Raw genomic sequence first — 19,411 nt, 5'->3', positions numbered from 1 at the left:
TTACATTGTTTAATACAGCGGTATATGATACAGTTCAATATTGAATATATGATGCAGTTCTACGATTTATATTTGCTGAAAACGGGCATTTAAATGTGTAGAATTTGGATATTTTCTTTCATAACATAAGTAAAATCTGTTAGACGTCAGATCCCTTTCGTAGGAGTGCATGGGAATGTATTATACCCTTTAAAAAAATTATTGAATACATTCATACGCTTGTAAGTCTGAGTATAAGTCTTGTTAAGATTCATAATTTTGCGACTCATATTTGTCCGTTAACGGGCATTTGAATATGTAGAATTTGGTATTGTTTCTTTCACCACAAACGTAAAGTCAGATCCCTTTCGTAGGAAAGCACGGGAATGTATTATACTCTTTAATATAAAGGTTTATGAAAAATTAGTTGAATATATTCATACGCTTGTCTCTTTCAATGGCAAAGAATCAGCTCAAGTTAATGCATTTTAAAAGTCTGAGTCACAGGAAGATTCATAATTTTGCAATTCATATATTTGCTGATATTGGGCATTTAAATGTGTAGAATTTGGGTTCCGTTATTCCGTTTTGAGGACCGTAAAAAAAATTGGGGCGAAAATGTATGCGCAAAAGCGCCAAATCTAGCGAACGCGCTGATTTCAAATTGCGTAAGTTTATATAGTTCTATATTTCTTAAGACGCCATTGAAATACTAGTTTAATTTTTAAATCTTTTTTTGATATCCTATGGATTTAACAATTTGGGAATTGTCCATGACGAAAAGTGTGCAATAGAATTTTGGGTGAAGTGCAGAATCACACACTGCTTGACGCGTTTTTAAGAATTGCACATACTCGGTATCCATCGACCTATTTTCACTTCAAAAAAATAAAATAAAATAAATAAATCCCAGAATTGTACAAAAATGGCACTGCGCACACTCTTAACTTTATCTATGTACACATCGACCTATTTTCACTTAAAAGTAAAAGAAAATTGACACAAATTCAATAGCTTTTACCTTGTAAAATGCGGCAAACAAATAAGTGGACGATTCTGCCCTTTAACCGAGAATATTTTCAAAGATAAGGCATCATTCATTATAGAAAATTATGTTTGAAGAACCAACGAGATGAAATTATGCTTTAGCGATAACTCGAAATAGCGATGCAAGCATCCATTCAGTTATGTTTAGCAGTTTTTATATAAATTATAATAATGATTTGAAATAGTTATTTACTCTTATGCTTCATGCTAGTCATGTTTAGCCTTTTTTATATAAATTATAATAATAAAAATGTATTATATGAAATTAACTTTTCATCCAAATTAAAACATCAATCTTAAATAGTTATTTACTATTATACTTCCTTTCTTGCGTTAGGGTTGCGTAATTATTTTTGGCAGCACTGGCATCAGCAATAGCTTGGCGATTTTTTATGGCCCTCAAAACCGAAAAATTGGGCCGAATCTGGTATTGTTTCTTTCACCACAAACTTAAAGTTTGCTGAAAGTCAGATCCTCTTCTTAGGTGTAGGTGTAGGTGTATTTAATTATGGCAAAGCACACGAGGGCTATCTGCCTAAGGGGAGGAATGCCTTTCGTGGAGGACTTTCTAAGGGAAACTGGCTCGTATACACGTTACACATGGGGAAAACCACGAAAACGCCCATGCAGCCAGCCCGTTCGCGGGATTCGAACCTCGGACCGAACTACCAGTGTTCAGCGACTTTACCGCTCGGCCGCTGGTGGGCCTCCTCTTCTTAGGAGGGAATGTATTATACCCTTTAACATAAAGGTTTATAAAAACATAATTAAATATATCCATATGCTTGTTTCTTTCGATAGCAAAGAATCAGCTTCAATTTAGTGCATTTTGAAAATCTGAGTATAAGTCGAACTGTGCAGAATCATCTTAAATTAAACAATATTTTAGAACTTAGAAAAACTTTTTTATGTATGTTACCGCTAAAGCTTAAAATGCGCTGAAGCGGTAACATACATAAAAAAAAAAAAAAAAAAAAAAAAAAAAAAAAAAAAAAAAAAGTTTTAGGAATTATATACATGCCTAGGCATTGTATATAATTCTCAAAACTAGCCGGCAATGTGTGAAACGATTGATATTTCGCACATCTCCTTGGCATTCTATAAAATAGCAACCAAACTGCTTACGAAAAGTTAATACATGATGTAAAAAGGCCAAAATAACTACTAAGAAGGTGCGTGTGTGTATTTAATTATGGCAAAGCACACTAGGGCTATCTGCCTAAGAGGAAATATGCCTTCGTGGAGGACTTTCTAAGGGAAACTGGCTCGTATACACGTTAAACATGGGGAAAACCACGACACCGCCCATGCAGCCAGCCCGTTCGCGGGATTCGAACCTCGGACCGAACTACCAGTGTTCAGCGACTTTACCGCTCGGCCGCTAATTGGCCCTACTAAGAAGAAGGAAACACAGATTACTGGCTGCTGAATCGCTAGGATATGATGTTTGTGGAAAAACAAAAAGTACATTAATTTATTCTGTTAAAGAAAGCGTCATACTATACAGTATTATGTCACGGACGCTGAGTTATTTCTCGTACTTCACGAAAACTCATTTGAGTACTGCACCTGTACAACGTGACATAATGTTGAAAGAACATTCAATCAAATACAAAAACTTTACTCATAATTGAACTGTATTTAAATGTATAGAATTTGGGGTACTATTCCGTTTTGAGGACCGCAAAAAAATTGCAGCGCAAATGTATGCGCAAAAGCGCCCAAATCTAGCAAACACGCCCATTTAACAGCGCACCAAATCTAATGTACGCGCTGATTTCAGATTGCGGAAGTTTATATTGCACGTTGTGTATTATTATTTCATTAATAATACACAACATGATGCCCAACATAATAAATAAATATAATACATTACATTCATTTATTATGTTGTTTATTATTGTATCAAGATCACCTCACTGTAGTTTTTTACATATTAATCGCATAACAGTTTTTTAATGATACAATTTCACTATTTCAAAGTAACATTTTTAGTTTGGGACTGAACGTCTTTTAAATAGCCTTATTATAACCTTTTTCTCATACTTTGACTAAAGAGCATTACGTCCGGCATTATACACAACACCTGGGGATTCTATAGAATGCTGGTAGTACTTTGCGGGTAACATTATATAAAGAGACCTAATTTAAATAGTTAGCAAATAATTAAACACTTATGTAGTATTTTATAATAAAATACATACATAAAGCAACATATAATAAAATGTATGGAATGGAAGTTCTCTGAAAATATTCATTCTTGAAAGTTTATATTCATCATAGCGCGAACCAACGCTATATTTTGCTTTTCAATCAAACAATGCTCTTTGGAATCCCGTTAGAGACACTTGAAATACATACAAATATTTTTTTTTAATTTGAAATGGCAACAGTTATTATTTAAAATCGCGACCCTCGCTTATATCATCCTCTCTCCACCACATTTTCCAAGCGGCAGCTGCTCAGAACAAAACGCCACTTCACAATTTTATTTAAAATCTGACTCAATTAAGGCACGAACCCGCACGCGCCCAAAATTCCAACCTTCCCTTGAGGATACCGAAAGTCCCCCCCCCCCTCCCTACGTCAAAATCTCGCTCTATTTAATAAGGATGAGCGCGATGGTAGTACTCCCTTTTGCTGAGATCGCGTGCAAAACCTCGGAAAAGTAGCAATTGTTAGCGAAATTTACTTTAATTGCACTCAAAGAGTAGTTCCAGATGAGACCATGATATGTGCGGCAAGTTATGCATGCGCTGGTATTTACGCCCTCCCCCTACTCCCGTCCCTCCCCTCCCCTAGCCTATCAAGCGCGTGAATTTCAGCTTGCTGTTTGATTTCCAATTTTCGTGCCTAATTTGCTTTCGGCTGGATGGAATTTGTGCTTGCGATCTTCTGATTGGGTTTTGATATGACAGATAGAACCATAGCTGTGTAGGCTTCGCGCTTTTAGTAGTAAACGTAGGTTTAATTTAACAATGGATGTTAAGCCACAATGAATATTAACACTGAAGTTTTATAAAATACGATTTTAAATAGCACAAAATTACCTCATTTATAATATAATCTTACACAAATTACTCATTTGTAACTTTAAGGTAGCTATAACGTCTTCTCCCCCTAACAGCGTAAGTTTCTGAAAATTATATATGCTAAATAATTTAAGATACCTTTCACTTCATTATGATTTACAAACTTGTTGAGTTAAAAACCAAGAGCACCTTGGTAAACATAGAGAATTAAATGAAACACATTTTAACTGACTATAATTAGTGTACTGGTTATCTGAACCTCATGGTTATTTAATTTAGTAATGTAAAAGTATGGGAGTAAATTTCCCCAGTCTTCGAGTTGCTTTTCTCCAGTTCTGGAGTAATTGGGTTTCACTTTGTAATAGTTAGTACGTTATTTTATCACCTTCGCAGAAGAGAATGTGAGAGTCTTGTAACTATTACGAGCACCTGATTGTTAGTTGAGATACCTTTTCTTTCTTTTTAGTTTGCATCTTTGCTGTACTGGAGACCAAGTGTGCTATGTTATATACAGAAAACTAATTGAAACAAAATATTTTGTTGATATAATAATTATAATTATAATTTTGATTTCATGGTAAGTTAATTTTGGTAATGCAGTAAAAGAAAATACACGCAGCTAACTTCACAGATTTCGTGTCTATCAGTAGTCTGCCTTTCAGCGATCTCAGACAAAAACCGGACTGTTTATAAGTTATTCTTTGGGTTTCGCAGAAAAGGGAGTGAGATTTTGGATGTTATTTATGTTAGTTAGCTTGAGATGTCTTTTTTTTGGGGGGGGGGCTTATAAAAGCTCGCTGCTGTAAAGATAAGAGTGCAGTGGTAAATCCAAAAGTCTAAAGAAAACGAGCGCTGTTTTTAACTTAGCGAAGGATTCGAAAAAGAAAATAATACGTCAGTTTTGTTGAGACTACACTTTATAGTTTAGAGTAGTTAATGTACACTGCTAAAAAATTCGACAGTTCTATATCTCCCGTTTTACTGTGCCTATTGACGAAATTCAACTTGTGTTTTTAATGTCTCGAAAGCGCGACTTGGGATATGTATTATATTTATATATAACGTTGTTCTAATATAGGTATTTTGACACAAAATCTGAATTTTTCTGAAATGAGATGCCAATTTTTCCATATTTCGTGTCTACTACTCAAATTGTACAAAACTGCCAGATTTTGTAAAAATCGCACTGGTAGTTTTTAAGATATTAGCTCTCAAAATATTACCTCCTCAATGTTAATTGAATTTCATATATATTTATTAATATCTCTTATTTTATTAAACTTACTTGATTCTTCCTTCCATATTTCGAAATTTAGGTTCATTCCACATAAAATTCGCCTCATTTTTATGATTCATTTTTAAAATTTGTATTTTTAAATAATTTTTATAAATTTTTCGAAACAAATTTTGAATTATAACCTATAAAAGTTTTGCTATCATCTAAAAGTAGATGTATTTATAAGCATACGTGCAAAAAAAATTAGAGTTTTTTATTCAAACTTTTTTAAGATATACATGAATTCACATAGTGGAACGTTTTGAAATTTGTTTTTTTTTTTTTTTTTGGAGCGATAATTACTCCAAATGTGGTTTACGCGCTATGCTAAAATTATTTGAAATTATGAACGATGAATTTTTACCCGCTCGTGCACAAAGAAAAAAGACAAAGGAAAATAGGTTGCTATGAAATTAAGAAGTTCACCAAGTGAATTATCTCGGCGCAAACTAAAACAAAAATTCGCCAAGATCAATTTCTAAAGTTCTTCATAAATTTCTCACCAAAAATTACAAAATTTAATATCTAGGCATAATTTGAGTCGTAGAATCGAAAGAGGAAAAAAAATTGGTATGTTATTTCAGAAAAAGTCTGATTTCGTGTCAAAATGCTTACATTAGAATAATGCTATGTATAAATCTAATATATATCCTAAGTCGTGCTTTCGAGATATAAAAAAAACGCAATTTTAATTTCGTCAATCGGCCCAATAGAACGGGAGATATAGAACTGCCCCTCCCTTTTTTTCCGCAGTGTACAGACTTAACAGCAGGTTCAGTTATGTCGGTTGTTTAAATTTAATAAAATCGTCTGGGAATTGTTTTGAGCGGTTTTGGTAGCTCTATCAAATTTGCTCAAGTTCGCTAAGTGTAGATTTTACTGTGATCAGTCAACTGCGGCTAGTACTTAGTCAATCAACTGTTCCTTGTAATGATGTACACAATGCGCTAACGCTCTATAGCATTTGTAAAAATAGATGTGCAATATCCTGCATTGAGAACTATAATTCCCATGCTGTCACTATTAAAAGGAGAGAGTGATCAATTGATAACACTAGCCAAATAGTAATATTTTAAGACTAGTAAAGTGCCATGTTCAGCTGTATCTAACCATTGTATAAATTAATGTTCATTCTTGTTAGTCCAAAAGGGACGTTAGTTCTGAATGGATATTAATCTCGAAACGGCATTTTGAGTTGAATCACTATAAACGGTATATCACTTTTCAAGTTGTTTCCACCGAATTTTATCGCCCAGTGTACCTTCAGTGTACAGGAAATTTCATTTTGGATTTGGATTAATGAAACTACTAACCATTTTACTTAATTAATAATCAAACTCTGTAAACCGGTCATCTTTATGAAGGTAAAGAATCTTTTTGTAAAGATAAGCTGGTCATCTTTACGAAGGTAAAGAATCTTCGTAAAGTTAAACCGGTCATCTTTGCGAAGGTAAAGAATCTTTGTAAAGATAAACTGATCGCCTTTGCGAAGGTAAAGAATCTTCGTAAAGCTAAACCGGTGATCGTTACGAAGATAAAGAATACCTGTATAAGTGAATATTAACAAATTATTTGTCACGAAGGTTACTTAATTAGTAACTATGCGATAATAATGCATGTCCATGTATGAGAAAGAGTAACCATTCAGAGTTTTGTAAATCATTGAGCAACAGGCAATTACAATATAATTTTGAATAATCTTTCTAAAACTACTATCAATTTTTTATGTACACAACTATATAGATGGAAAATTCTTAAAGCTACTGTTAAATGAATGATTACTGCATAGCCATAAACACAGTTGCAACGTAAAGTTACATATTTTTTGTATTACTTTGTGAAAGAAAGTGGCTAATTAAAGAAGTTTGGCTTCGTAAAAGAGTACTGCAAAATTACTATATACACTTGATGTGACTGATCGAACTACCTGTACCGTCATTAGGAGCTTAACATAGCTTACTGAAGCCATTTAATTAAAGAAATGTTGAAATGTAAAGCAAGGCCTAAATCAGGCCTATAAGCAGCAGAACGGCCACCATAATCCCTGAATCAACTTTAAATGTATCATTTTAAACAACTAAAATGTGAACGTTAGAAGCTGATGAGATTTACCAGCTACACCAACAAAAAATACATTATTACAAACTTTGTAATAGAAAATATAACACATGTTACTTACATGCATAAAAATATGTTACTTACATATACAAAGAAATAAAATAACAGATTAATATAAGTAATTTAGTTTTTCTTAAAAGGCGCAAAGAAATTTTAAGCACAATCAATATATTCATTCGTTTACAGGTACATACATATTTTACGAAATTTCACAATTTCAATTTACTCATGTACTCTTGGTGGGAAGAATCGTACTATATTACAACAAATAGAACCTACAGCTGGAAGGAAATACATCTTTAAGCATTTATTAGAATTATTTCCTAAGGCCTATTTCTCATTAACGCAAGAATCACTTTCTTTCAAGAGTATTATTCCGATATACATGTTATTTTCGCTGACAAGCAAATTTTTCAGCGAGTAAGATGAAGTGCATACGAAATCTTAGGATATGGATTAACTATTAAATAATACTTTGTCTGTATATAACAAAGAATTACGCAAATTTGAATTAATTTTACACATAGCAAATTTGTTCTTCAGCACATATATCTTAATGTAGATGAGTGAAGGTAATATCATAAAAGAAAATATTCCATACCATATCAAACCATTTTGGTAGCAATTTTTATAAACAAAATTATCTTTTTAATTTTTAAATTTTAAGCAAAATGATGGTGAGCATGTTTTTATAACAAAACAATAGATAGTTTAAGTTTTAATAATTAATATTGAAGTTCATTTTAAAAAATCTGATGTGTACACCACATTACTTCCTTGTACGGAATATTAAATTATACGCATTTTTATCTTGCATTTTATTTAAACTTATTAGATTGAGTTAAACCTACTTCTCCGACAGCACATAAACCACAATAGAATAAATAATGCATTCTTTAAAATTCACTTAGTTTACCATAGCGACACTCTGGGGCTAGGTTTACTTAACAGTATTATATTTCTTTCATATTATAAATCAGAATGCACAAAATGTATATCATTTAAAGAATTATCTAATCGTTGCCACATGTTCTATTCAAATACTATAATAAAGCTAGAACTATGTATAAAAGAAATTAAGCAAACAAAACAGAAAAGAAACAGTTTTTCACACACGATTGAGTATTTCTCACTCAATTAATTCAGTTTTCAATTCGCGACAAGGCAAAAATACATAAAAACTCAAAATATCTGTATTAAAAATTACGAAGTAAATCTTAACCACTTATTTCCTCGAAAAAATTCCAGAAAGGATTAAGCATGATTTAAATAATAAATGAAGGCGTTATCTTTGTTGTTGCGAAGCTAACTTTCTCTATATTGGCAACAAATCCGCTACTCAGCTGTTTCAAATGTAAACAAGAGCAATGGCCGCCATCAAATTAGGCTTAGCGCCACTTAAACAATTTTAAAATTGTTGATAATTCTAAAAATATTGCATACAGATTTACTAAAGGCATAAAACCCTTAACCGAAAGATAAAAACAACATAATTCAATCATTTTTAAAGCACAAAATGTACAATTTACAAACATATAGGAATAAAGAAACCGAGATCACTGAGCCGGGTAACAGAGTGGATATATTTATAAATATATTTATATACGTTTGATGCGGCCGATTGCAACCAAAATACGAGGTGCACATCTACATGTCTTAGTAGTCTTATATTCAAAATTTCAACGTTCTGAGGCTACTCGTCTTTGAGTTATGCGAGATACGCACGTACGTACATACGTTCGTACAGACGCCACGAAAAATTCTCTTCAGAATTCATTTTAAAGCAGTTTTTTTTTTTTTTTTTTTTTTTTTTTTTTTTTTTTTTTTTTGAGGAAAAGAGTCTTTTATTCTGTCCTTACGTACAGATATCACGCAAAAACATCGTTAAATTGCATTCGAAAGCGGTCAAAGTGGATATTTTTGTTGAAATATGCTGCCTGAAGCTTTTCGCGATTACAATACTTCCTTTTTACTTCGTACAAGGAAGTAAAAAGGCTTTGAAACCGCATCCCATATTTTACTCTTATTTTAAAATGCTTCCAATGATGTTATAAAATATGAAATTCTGATGACACAGCACATAATTAAAGAAAACACAGCTTTTTATTTTCTTTCTTCCTCGGATTGCGCTGATTTTTACGCGTATTAAACGCTATATATATATGAGAATGCATTTCAAACCTTAAATTCCATTTGAAGCCTTAAATCGAGGTTTGAAATGAAATACATATTCCCTTTCCAATATTGTTTGTTTCTTTGCCTGCTTCGAATTCGAGCTTTATTGAGACCATAATGTAAAGACAAATGTGAAAGTAAGACGTTCAGTTTGAAAATTAATATATGTTATTATTCAGATGCAACAATTACAATTTAAAAAAGAAGTAAACAATTTAAAAGAAAACATGAACATTTTTTTTTTTTTTTTTTTTTTTTTTGGAAAAAAAAAATGTCTGAAAGGTTTTCAGCCTTAAATGGTAGCCCGAAAAGCTCGCAGTCTATCAATCCGCTGTTACAATCATTCCTACTAACCCCTTTATTTTGTCTTTTTAGCTTTATTATTAAGCATCATTTTCTTTGCATTTACGCCACACACAACTCAACAGCAAAATTACAAAAATTTCCAAAGCAGCAGAGCAGTATAAGTTTATAATGCTGGATGCAGCGTTGGGTGTTGGCATATTTTTTTCTATAACTTTCAGTCTTTTCTCAGTTTACTATATGAATGATCAGTTTTCTCACTAAAATGGCTTTACAAAACTATTTTCTGTCTTTTTATTATCAGTATTTTGTATATTTACTTTGTTTATTAAATAACACGTTCTTGGTGCTTACGCCACAAAAATTTGATTCAACAGCAAAATCACAAAATATTTGAAAACAGCATATCTTTGGAATTTCAGATAGCAGCCTCGTGCGCTGAAAATGAAAAATGTTTCATTTCGTACACTCTTGCCACTGCTCGCTTTCAAATCATCGAGTTTATTAATCAAAAATTCGTTAAAGTTTTACAAAATGTTAAGGGGTCTCATACACCTTAAACCCCTTATGATCTTCGAATATGTGACTGTTGCAAGAATTGGGTTATTTTATTTATTTTAAAAGCAATTAATTCCAACTTTTTACATCTGACTACATAATATAGCTGCTTTGGAAAATAGTAACCAGAAAGTTTGCGTTGCCACAAATATTTTTGTAATTTAATCCTCTTTGTGACAAAATATTTCGCCATGTTTCCACCTTGCGCGCATGATATTTTAAAAATGGCTTATGGTACATACTTGAAATTGGATGGAATTCTTTATATGGGCACTATTTTCTAACTGAACCAACAATCTGATGAATATTTTAATATTGAAAAATTTTATGAACGAAAACATTAAAAAATTTTTTAATAAAATACATTTTATAAACTTAACTCAAAATAAAATAAAAATTTAACATGAAATTTTTAGAATTTTAGGTTCACAGTAGTTTCCAAATGTTATAAAAGCTATATATTAAATATGGTATTAAATTATGAAACAGAATGTTTTGAACTGTGCGCGCAGGTTGGAAACATGACGAAAAATGTTGTCACAAAGGGGATTAAATTATAAAAATATTTGTGGCAACACAAACTTTCTGATTACTATTTCAGAAAGCAGCTATATTATGTCGTCAGCTGTAAAAAGTTGGTAGTAATTGCTTTTAAAATAAATAAGTCATCCCAGTTCTTGCAACAGTCACCTATTCGAACATCTTATGGGTTTTAAGGTGTATGAGTCCCCTTAAATAGATAATAGAACATATTCGAAATTCAAAATTCGGTCTTTCAGGTGCCTATGTAACGGTGGACAACGTTATTCAAAATTTGGTGGCTTAAGGGGCCGTTGTTTCTTCACAATGCGAGAAACTTACATACATTCATGCAGATTCTTCATTATTAATTTATTTAAATATAATACAAGGCGGTAAGCTACATTTTGAAAAGTGATGCAACGCATTTTAAGATTTCGACGCAAAATACCGTTTCGAGACTTTTAACACGTTCGGGACTTACGCCCGTTTGGGCTAGTAATGAATAAACGTATTTATAAAGTTATAATTAATGAAGTAAAATAAATTAATATGTTAAATACTTTATTTATCAAGTATTTAAATAACAGATAAATATAAAATAATGAAAATTTTAGCTAATGCAATTAATCAGGAAGATTTTTGTATTCTTCATTTTGTAAGAGTTTTATAACTATAATATTTGATTGTTTATTGTAGCACTTTAAAATCAACTAAACTGGACAAATTCGTTATTGCTTTGAAATATTATATATTTTCTTTATTTATTAGCTTTTATCACTTAACCAACTCTTTTAATTATAAACTTAATGAAATTTTCAGAGTTATTAATACCTGTGTTTCATATTGCAAAATGCTCAGATCTCTGTTTTTAATATACAGTATCCATTATTATTGAAGAAGATAAACAACAAATGATGACTTTCGCAATATGTTTCCTATTTTTTCCCTACAGGATAGATTATACAGGATAGATAATTGCTTTAAAAAAGCAAGAAATTTACTCTAAAGTGCAACCTAATGCAATCCGGTCAACAGGTTAGATAAACCCATTTTATCTAACCTGTTGTATGTCCCATTTTATCTAACCTGTATATAATATTCTCGAAAAGCCAAAGCTTACACCAACCCCCTTTTCATCCTGTTTTGCTGTTAGTACAAATGCAAACTTTGGTGAAGAAGTGCAAGCTATATATTAGTATGTTGCTATCAGCAATCATAGGAACAACGTGTACATTCTTTCAGATTCCCATTGCACTCTCACAATCATTATTAACAGCAAATAATGTGATTCAACAGCAATCATCTGAATCAAAACTGACCAATGATTCTGCAGTCACATTTTGACTCTCAGTGTGGCTTTTTAATGAATTCCCTTCTGTTGTAGCTTGTAGGGGAATGAAGAAAAAAATCTCTTAACCAGTCAATGTACTGTTACCTTCTAAAATGCAAAACCTGCTTTGACCTGATATTTCTAAATATTTCTAAATAACTTCCTGATATTTCTAAAAAAAATGGAGGGAAAAAAAATTTCTTCTTCATCAAGAATCGGGACTCGAGAAGAAATGGAAGTGTCTTTTTGATCCAATGATTTTCGATTCCAAGCTTCCATTTCAAATCATATATTGCTGTGTTTCGTCTTCTAGCAGCAAATGACTGTCTTGATACCCAATTTGTTTCTTACTAGAATGAGAAATAGTAACTGGTGCTAATAACTAATTAATAACTGGTGCTTATCTTGACTCATGCTCTGCATTCGGATGTTTTAACTGAACTTGTAAAAAATATCTGCACTGAACTTGTGAGAAATATCCGGACTGAACTTGTAAAAAATATCCGAAAGGAAGAAGGCAAATGGGGCAGTTTTCTAATAAACTAGAATTAAGATAATAATAATAATTCGAAAGTAATAATAATAAAAAATTCAGATTCTATATTACGCCCAAAGGGGCTTTTTTAAACATTTTCTGTGTTATCTGTGTTATTTTTAATATTATGTTCTTCTCACTTAAACCATAAAATTTAATTCAACAGCAATATCGCAAAATAATTTTAAAAGAGCATACCTTTAGAATTTCCAATACACAGTCTCGCGCGCAGGAGAAAATCTCCCCCCGAACAGTTTTGTCATTCCTCGCTTTGAAATCGTTGAGTTTGTTAATCAAAAATTCTTTAATGTCTAACAAAATATGAAACACATTCCGAATTCCAAATATGGGCTTCCAGATCCCCATATTCGGTTGGAGGATTATGCTATTCAAAATTGGATGGCTCTAGGTACCGTTGTTTTATCACAATGCGAGAATCATACATACATTTTTGCAGATTCTTCATTATTTAATTTCTTTAAATATAATACTCAGCAATAATATTTGGTGGCAACAATTTGAAAAGTGAACCGCCATTTATAGTGAAACGCCACAAAATGCCAAAACGAAATTAATAGCCTTTCTGGGCTAACACCCTTTACGCTAAGAATGTTAGAAAGCAAACCAATTTTTTTTTACTTTAATTTTGCATGATTTTTTTGGGGGGGGTCTAAATTTTTAATCTCTTAAAACAGTGACTTTTAATTAAACAGTTCTTTTAGAACATGCAAATGAGAATTTCTGAAAAGGAATCACTCTGCTTGGTACAATAATTACCAAAAGCTCACTACTAGTCCGCAGCCAGACATATAGGTTGGATATCTGTATTAAGTTTAGCTTTATGTTCGTTGCTTGTTTACCACATATGGTGCAGCCTGTACAAAGTTTTATATGATGATACGACTAAAAGACATGTAGGATCAGAGATTCCCGAAGAATTGTTTCCCAGCAAGTATCCGATCATCGAGGAAAAAACAATTAGTAATACAGAAATTCACGAATCTTGTGAAGCAAAACGTTCAGTTAAACGTATTTGCAAGAAATTTTGGCCTCTTCATTTGCCCTCTTGTGGTAGAATAGTTAGTTAGTTAATTAGCAATTCAAACGGCACCCAGAAAGGCGAAGGCACAATTTATGTTTTAGCTTCCAATGATGAAAAGCTCTGCGCATTCATTTTCAATAACCAAAAGCAAAGAATACTTAAGCCAAAACCTTTTAAGCCGAAACATGATAGCAGATATCATTTAACGACTTAAAATATGTGCAATTACCTCTGAGCCATTGTGTATCGAATTGTAAAATTCTTTTCTATATGATAAACTGTAATCTGAATCATCCGGTTTATATCATATATGGAGTATCTTTACATTTTAATGTAACTTCATGTAATTTAATCCTTAAATATCAGCATACTCATATTTAGTCATGTAAATAAAATCAAAACAGAGAAATTTTAGCTTACTGCATAGTGTAACGAATGGATACACACTGTTTCCGTATGTAGTGTTGAAAGTTTCCGTGTGGTGGCGCAACTTTTGGTGTAACGGTAACAACATGGTTGTAACGGTCATTATTGTGAGTTGATGTGTCGTGTGTGGACATTATTCGTGTTTGCGAATTTTTGATTTTTTTGTGTATTGTTATTTTGATGGATTCAAAGTTTTAAACTTTTTTGAGCAAGTTTATAATGTATGCTTTATTACACAAAATTGTTATTACCCACTTGCCTGTCGTAATTTTTTTTGTAAAAGTTAATAATATTTTTTCAACAATTATAATAAAAATTTAATTTAAATTTTTTGTGTTTTTCCTGTTTTTTATACCAATTCTAACGTACTTTTGACTTTAAAAATAAAATTCTATGCGTTTAAGGGTTAACGTGTATATTATTTAACACATATTTAGAAAATTACCGGAAATTATAATTCCTCATACAAGCAAAGTCTCAAATCTGTGAAGTTACTGTTTATTAAAACTGTGTTTAAAAGTGTAAAGTGTGGATAACGTTTTAGGATCTTAGCTCTTAGCTGTTGTATGATAATACGCACTTTTTTTTTTTCTCTGGAAAGAAACGTGCCAATTTGTTTATTTCAATGAAGAAAATACACCTTCAGCATTAGCTAATTTTCACTTAAAGAAATATAACCCTTAGATTTATTATTTTAATAAATAAGAAACTAAATATAATGCCATGTTTTAATATTTTTTCTGAAAATAGTAACTTCTGAAACTAGTAACTGAAAATAAGAACAACGTTATAAGTTATAAAAACTAAACACTTAGCGTCGGAAAATAAACAATTTTGGTTCTTTTTTTTTTCCCTCTAAAACTTTGTTTGTTATCTTATAATTGAAAATATGCTTGGAAAAAATTAAAAGTTAAATTGACTGGCACACTTTAAAAATATTTTTATTATAATACTTAAATTAAAAACTGAAGCCTTACTATTAGAGATAATAATGAAAGATTCAGTTTGGCTGTGCAAATAAGTAACATTTATCTCTTACACTGGAGAATATTGTTTCAGTGATATCTAATAACGAAATTATGTTTTTATATTTAAAACTAGACAAAATAGCAATTTTATTTTAGCGTATATTTTAAATAAAACTCTATCGAGAGCATTTAGCAAACTATTTCGAGAGCAATAATACGCAGTTCGCTGTTCTTTAGAAGATTAAAAATTTCTGCAAAATTGAGGAGCGAAAATCGTAATTATATCGAAAGTAACAGGAAACGCAAAGTGAACATGAATGTAGCGCCATCTGTCGAGGAAAATATCAATGAAAGGCGGGAGATTAAGACATAATTCTCTTTAGCTTTAGAAAGGACTGGATTGGAACTAAACCTAATATTTAAATTTTTCAACTTTCGTTAATATTTTCCTCGACAGGTGGCGCTACATTCGTGTCTGCTAGGCTCCACCCATTGCTTTCGATGTAAATACGGTCGTTGCACCTCGCATATGGCAGAATTGTTTTTGCTCCTGAAAAAGAGAAACTTGCATCAAATCGCCCTCCAAATCGATAGTTTTATTCAAAATCGACACCAAAAATAAGATTGTTGGTTTTGATTAGTTTCAACTTTTACATTGACATTGTCTTCTTGCAGTTTGGTTTGATACCATAATTCTCAGATACACTTTCATGTTATATGTATCTCTCTTTTTAGAGTATATTGAAAAACAACCTAAAAAATGCGTTATAAGTGGAAACAAGAAAAAATGCAAATTCGTGGCATATTAACAAATTTCTGAAGCTTTTAATGGCAACAAGTTAATTACAGTAGGTCCAATGCACTTATTTTAGAATGCAACATGATGATAAATTGTAATCTACACAAAGAAAAACGTAATTTTCTAAAAGTTTCGATTGTCATTTATAAAAACTAGATGCAAATATCTTAGATATCAAAATATTTAACACTTTTATTCTTTTATAATTTCATTTGCTATATTTTTCTGCTCATTAGTCTAAGACTATTGCAATTAACTCGGCAGACATAATTAACCTTAATACATCAATTCGCAACTTGATCTTCTTAAAAGCATTGCATTAACATCAGAGTAACATACACTTAGCCATACTTTTTATCACAAGTTTCTAATACTTTGCAGCTGCTTTAGCAACAGTAGCTTTTTTTACTGTTGCTTGCACCATGTGGTTCCTTTCCGCATGTCATTATGCAATTAGAAATATGTATTACTTTAGAAAGGGAAGGCTTATTGTTTGATGACGATGCAGGAAGTACCATGGGAAAAGGAAGAGCAAGTTCCAGATGCCAGTGGTGAAATTATGATTTTTTATGCGTGTAATTGGAATGAACATGCATGGCTGGGTCTGGAACAAAAAGCTTACCAAGTGGATGCATTTTTTGCTACGCTTTTTGCTATATACAGCGCGAGATCGTAGTTTTTTTAATGTACATTAATTTATTTTGGTATTGATATTAAACAGGGACATGTTTTGAAAACTTTAATGATCAATGCATGGTAAGAAAGCTCCCCCCCAAAAAATGTAAATGCTGAAGATTTTTTTTCTATTTATTTTTTGACGGTAGAGTGGTAGGTATCTGTAGCAAAGGGGAAGGTATGCATTTTTTTTTATTTCATTGCATGAGAAAGGTAAATCTTCGTATATTATCTGATGTTAAAAAAGCGGTTAATGGCGGGCATTGCTTTGATGTTTTTGAAGGAAATCACACAAAACTCGTGAATAATAATCTTTCGAAATTGTTGCTTGAGGTTTTTTATCCGAGTTGTTGTTATTTTAGATGCAATTTCAACAAAAAAAATTTTTCCTCTTTAGTTTAAAAAATCTCTTCAATAATCTCTGGAAAACTATATCTGTTCACTTCACAGATGCAAGCAACTGCGTAAAAATAAATTGCTTAAGGAAAAATAAGAATATGTTGTTTTGCTGAGGGTGATTCAATTCCGTTCCTTAATAAGAATTTTTTCCAAGCTGTTGTTGCGACTTATCTCACTTGTGTGACAGTAGCATCAGAGCAAGCCCACGAAATATATCGTGGTAAAGAGGGCAAGATTTCCCCTGCCGTTGGCAAGAGCCTGAGCATCATACAGTATGACATTTTTTTTTGTCATCATACAGTATGACTTTGACTGAGTTCTACCCACAATTTTTGATGGAAAGCGCTCCTGGGGGAACGGGTCTGAGAGTCTTCCACTCCTCATCTCCTACCATCAACCACTCAAGAGGACTTTTGGCTCGCGCATATCTAGAGTGCCCCCGTCCGCATAGATACTATACGTTTACAAAATGACACTATACGTTTACAAAATTTCAAAATTCTCGTTGGATTTTAGATATTGTGACTATAATGCAGTACATACAGAATTTTGCAGTTAAAAGAATTAGCAGCTGAGGATGATGGTTTTGTAAGACCATCGAAACGAGACCTGTGAAAAATTGTAAAAATAACGCTGATTTTTGTTGTTTGACTTCTAAATTAATCTTTAAGTGCTTTGTCATAACAATGTTCTTTACTGACGATCAGACGATCATTCTTCGGAAAACATAAATTTTTCCCTTTTAATAAGCTGATAACTTTTATTTCAAAAACTGGCAGCTGACAGTGCCTCCTTTAAATGAAATTCTACTTCAGTACCTTTCTTCTTGTTCAGCGACTAAGATTCATTGCATTTTGTTCTGTAATATGCATTCATTTGAGCAGATACGGGTATATTGTTGCAAAATTCCCAGCTGCGGTAAGATAGCTTCCCCGTAAAGCGCGATTAGGGTTGCCAGAAAGTGGCAGAGAAAAGCAGGGTTTCCAGATTTGGCTCCATTTAGCTAGAAAATTAGCGCTATGCCATACACGGAGCGAGAATCTTCTAGAATGCATTCTTATGGGTTTTCCTAGGGAATGTTCTCGAATGTAGGTTAAAGCTATATATAACCTACCTATATGCGGAGAAAGGAGTAGCTTCAATTCAGAGTAGTAGTGCCTTGAGTTCAGAGATTAGCTTGAGAGCGACTGACTGAGTTGAGAGCTGGGCTAATCTTTAGAATATGTTAACAGGTAGTTTGGCGACATTTTGGTAAGGCGATAAAGGTTACTAGCTAGGACTTTAGCAATAATCTGAAAAGTACACAGTTCGAATCACAGATTATTTTGTCTCAGAGAAATGAGAGATCATGAGACATGTAATGTGACATTTTCCGGAAAATTCCGATCGTGATTTTAGCTAATAAGCACTTAGAAACAATTTGGCTGCTAAAGTGCAGAATCGCCCACTTATTTGTTTGGCACTTTTTACAAGAGTAAGAAGAATTGGATTTTTGTCAATTTTCTTTGACTTTTTAAGTGAAAATAGGTCGATGTGTACATGGATAAAGTCAAGAGTGTGCGCAATGCCATTTCTGTGCAATTCTGGGATGTTTTTTTTTAAGTGAAAATAGGTCGACGTGTACATGGATACCGCGTATGTGCAATTCTTAAAAACGCGCCAATTAGTGGGCGATTCTGCACTTTCTACCAAATTCGCACCTAATCTTCGTCATAATTAACACTTTTGTTCTATAAAAGTTCTAGCATAAGCGCAATTCGGCTAGCAGATTGTTGGAAAAAATTTTGAGTAAAAAAAAAAAAAAAAAAAAAAAAAAAAAAGCAGGTTGCTGTAGCAGGGTTGGTCGCCAAATTTTTGCCATAAGGTAAAGATTTACCGAGAGATGTACTTTAGGTTACAGCCGAAAACATCGCGGAGAAAACAACGCAAGGCGAAAATGTCGTGCTACAAAACATCGTGGGAGAAAACATCGCAAAGAGAAAACAACGCAGTTCTAAAACATCGTGGTACAAAACATCGTCGTCGAAAATAAAGCGGTTCAAAAACTTCGCAGTTTAAAAACATCGGCGTCGAAAATATCGTGGTAAAAAATAAAGTATCTACAAGTCATCGCATGACGATAACATCGCAGACATGCTTTTTTCAGGCTTTAATAACTGTAAATGGATATTCCCATAATGATTTGTGAGCGCAAGTGATGTAAGGAAGGATAATTTTTACTTTCACA

The 19,411-nt window shown here is 32.3% G+C and overlaps 1 protein-coding gene across 1 annotated transcript in view; it reads left to right on the top strand.

Annotated features, from left to right (window-relative positions):
• Positions 1 to 19,411, top strand: part of dsf (nuclear receptor dissatisfaction) — a 211,881-nt gene that overhangs the window by 121,886 nt on the left and 70,584 nt on the right. The window lies entirely within an intron of this gene.

Source organism: Stegodyphus dumicola, chromosome 11 (assembly GCF_044657685.1).
Source record: "Stegodyphus dumicola isolate Sdum_Otavi_A_Nest chromosome 11, ASM4465768v1".
Lineage (NCBI taxonomy): Eukaryota > Metazoa > Arthropoda > Arachnida > Araneae > Eresidae > Stegodyphus > Stegodyphus dumicola.
This window is presented reverse-complemented; position numbering and strand designations above follow the sequence as displayed.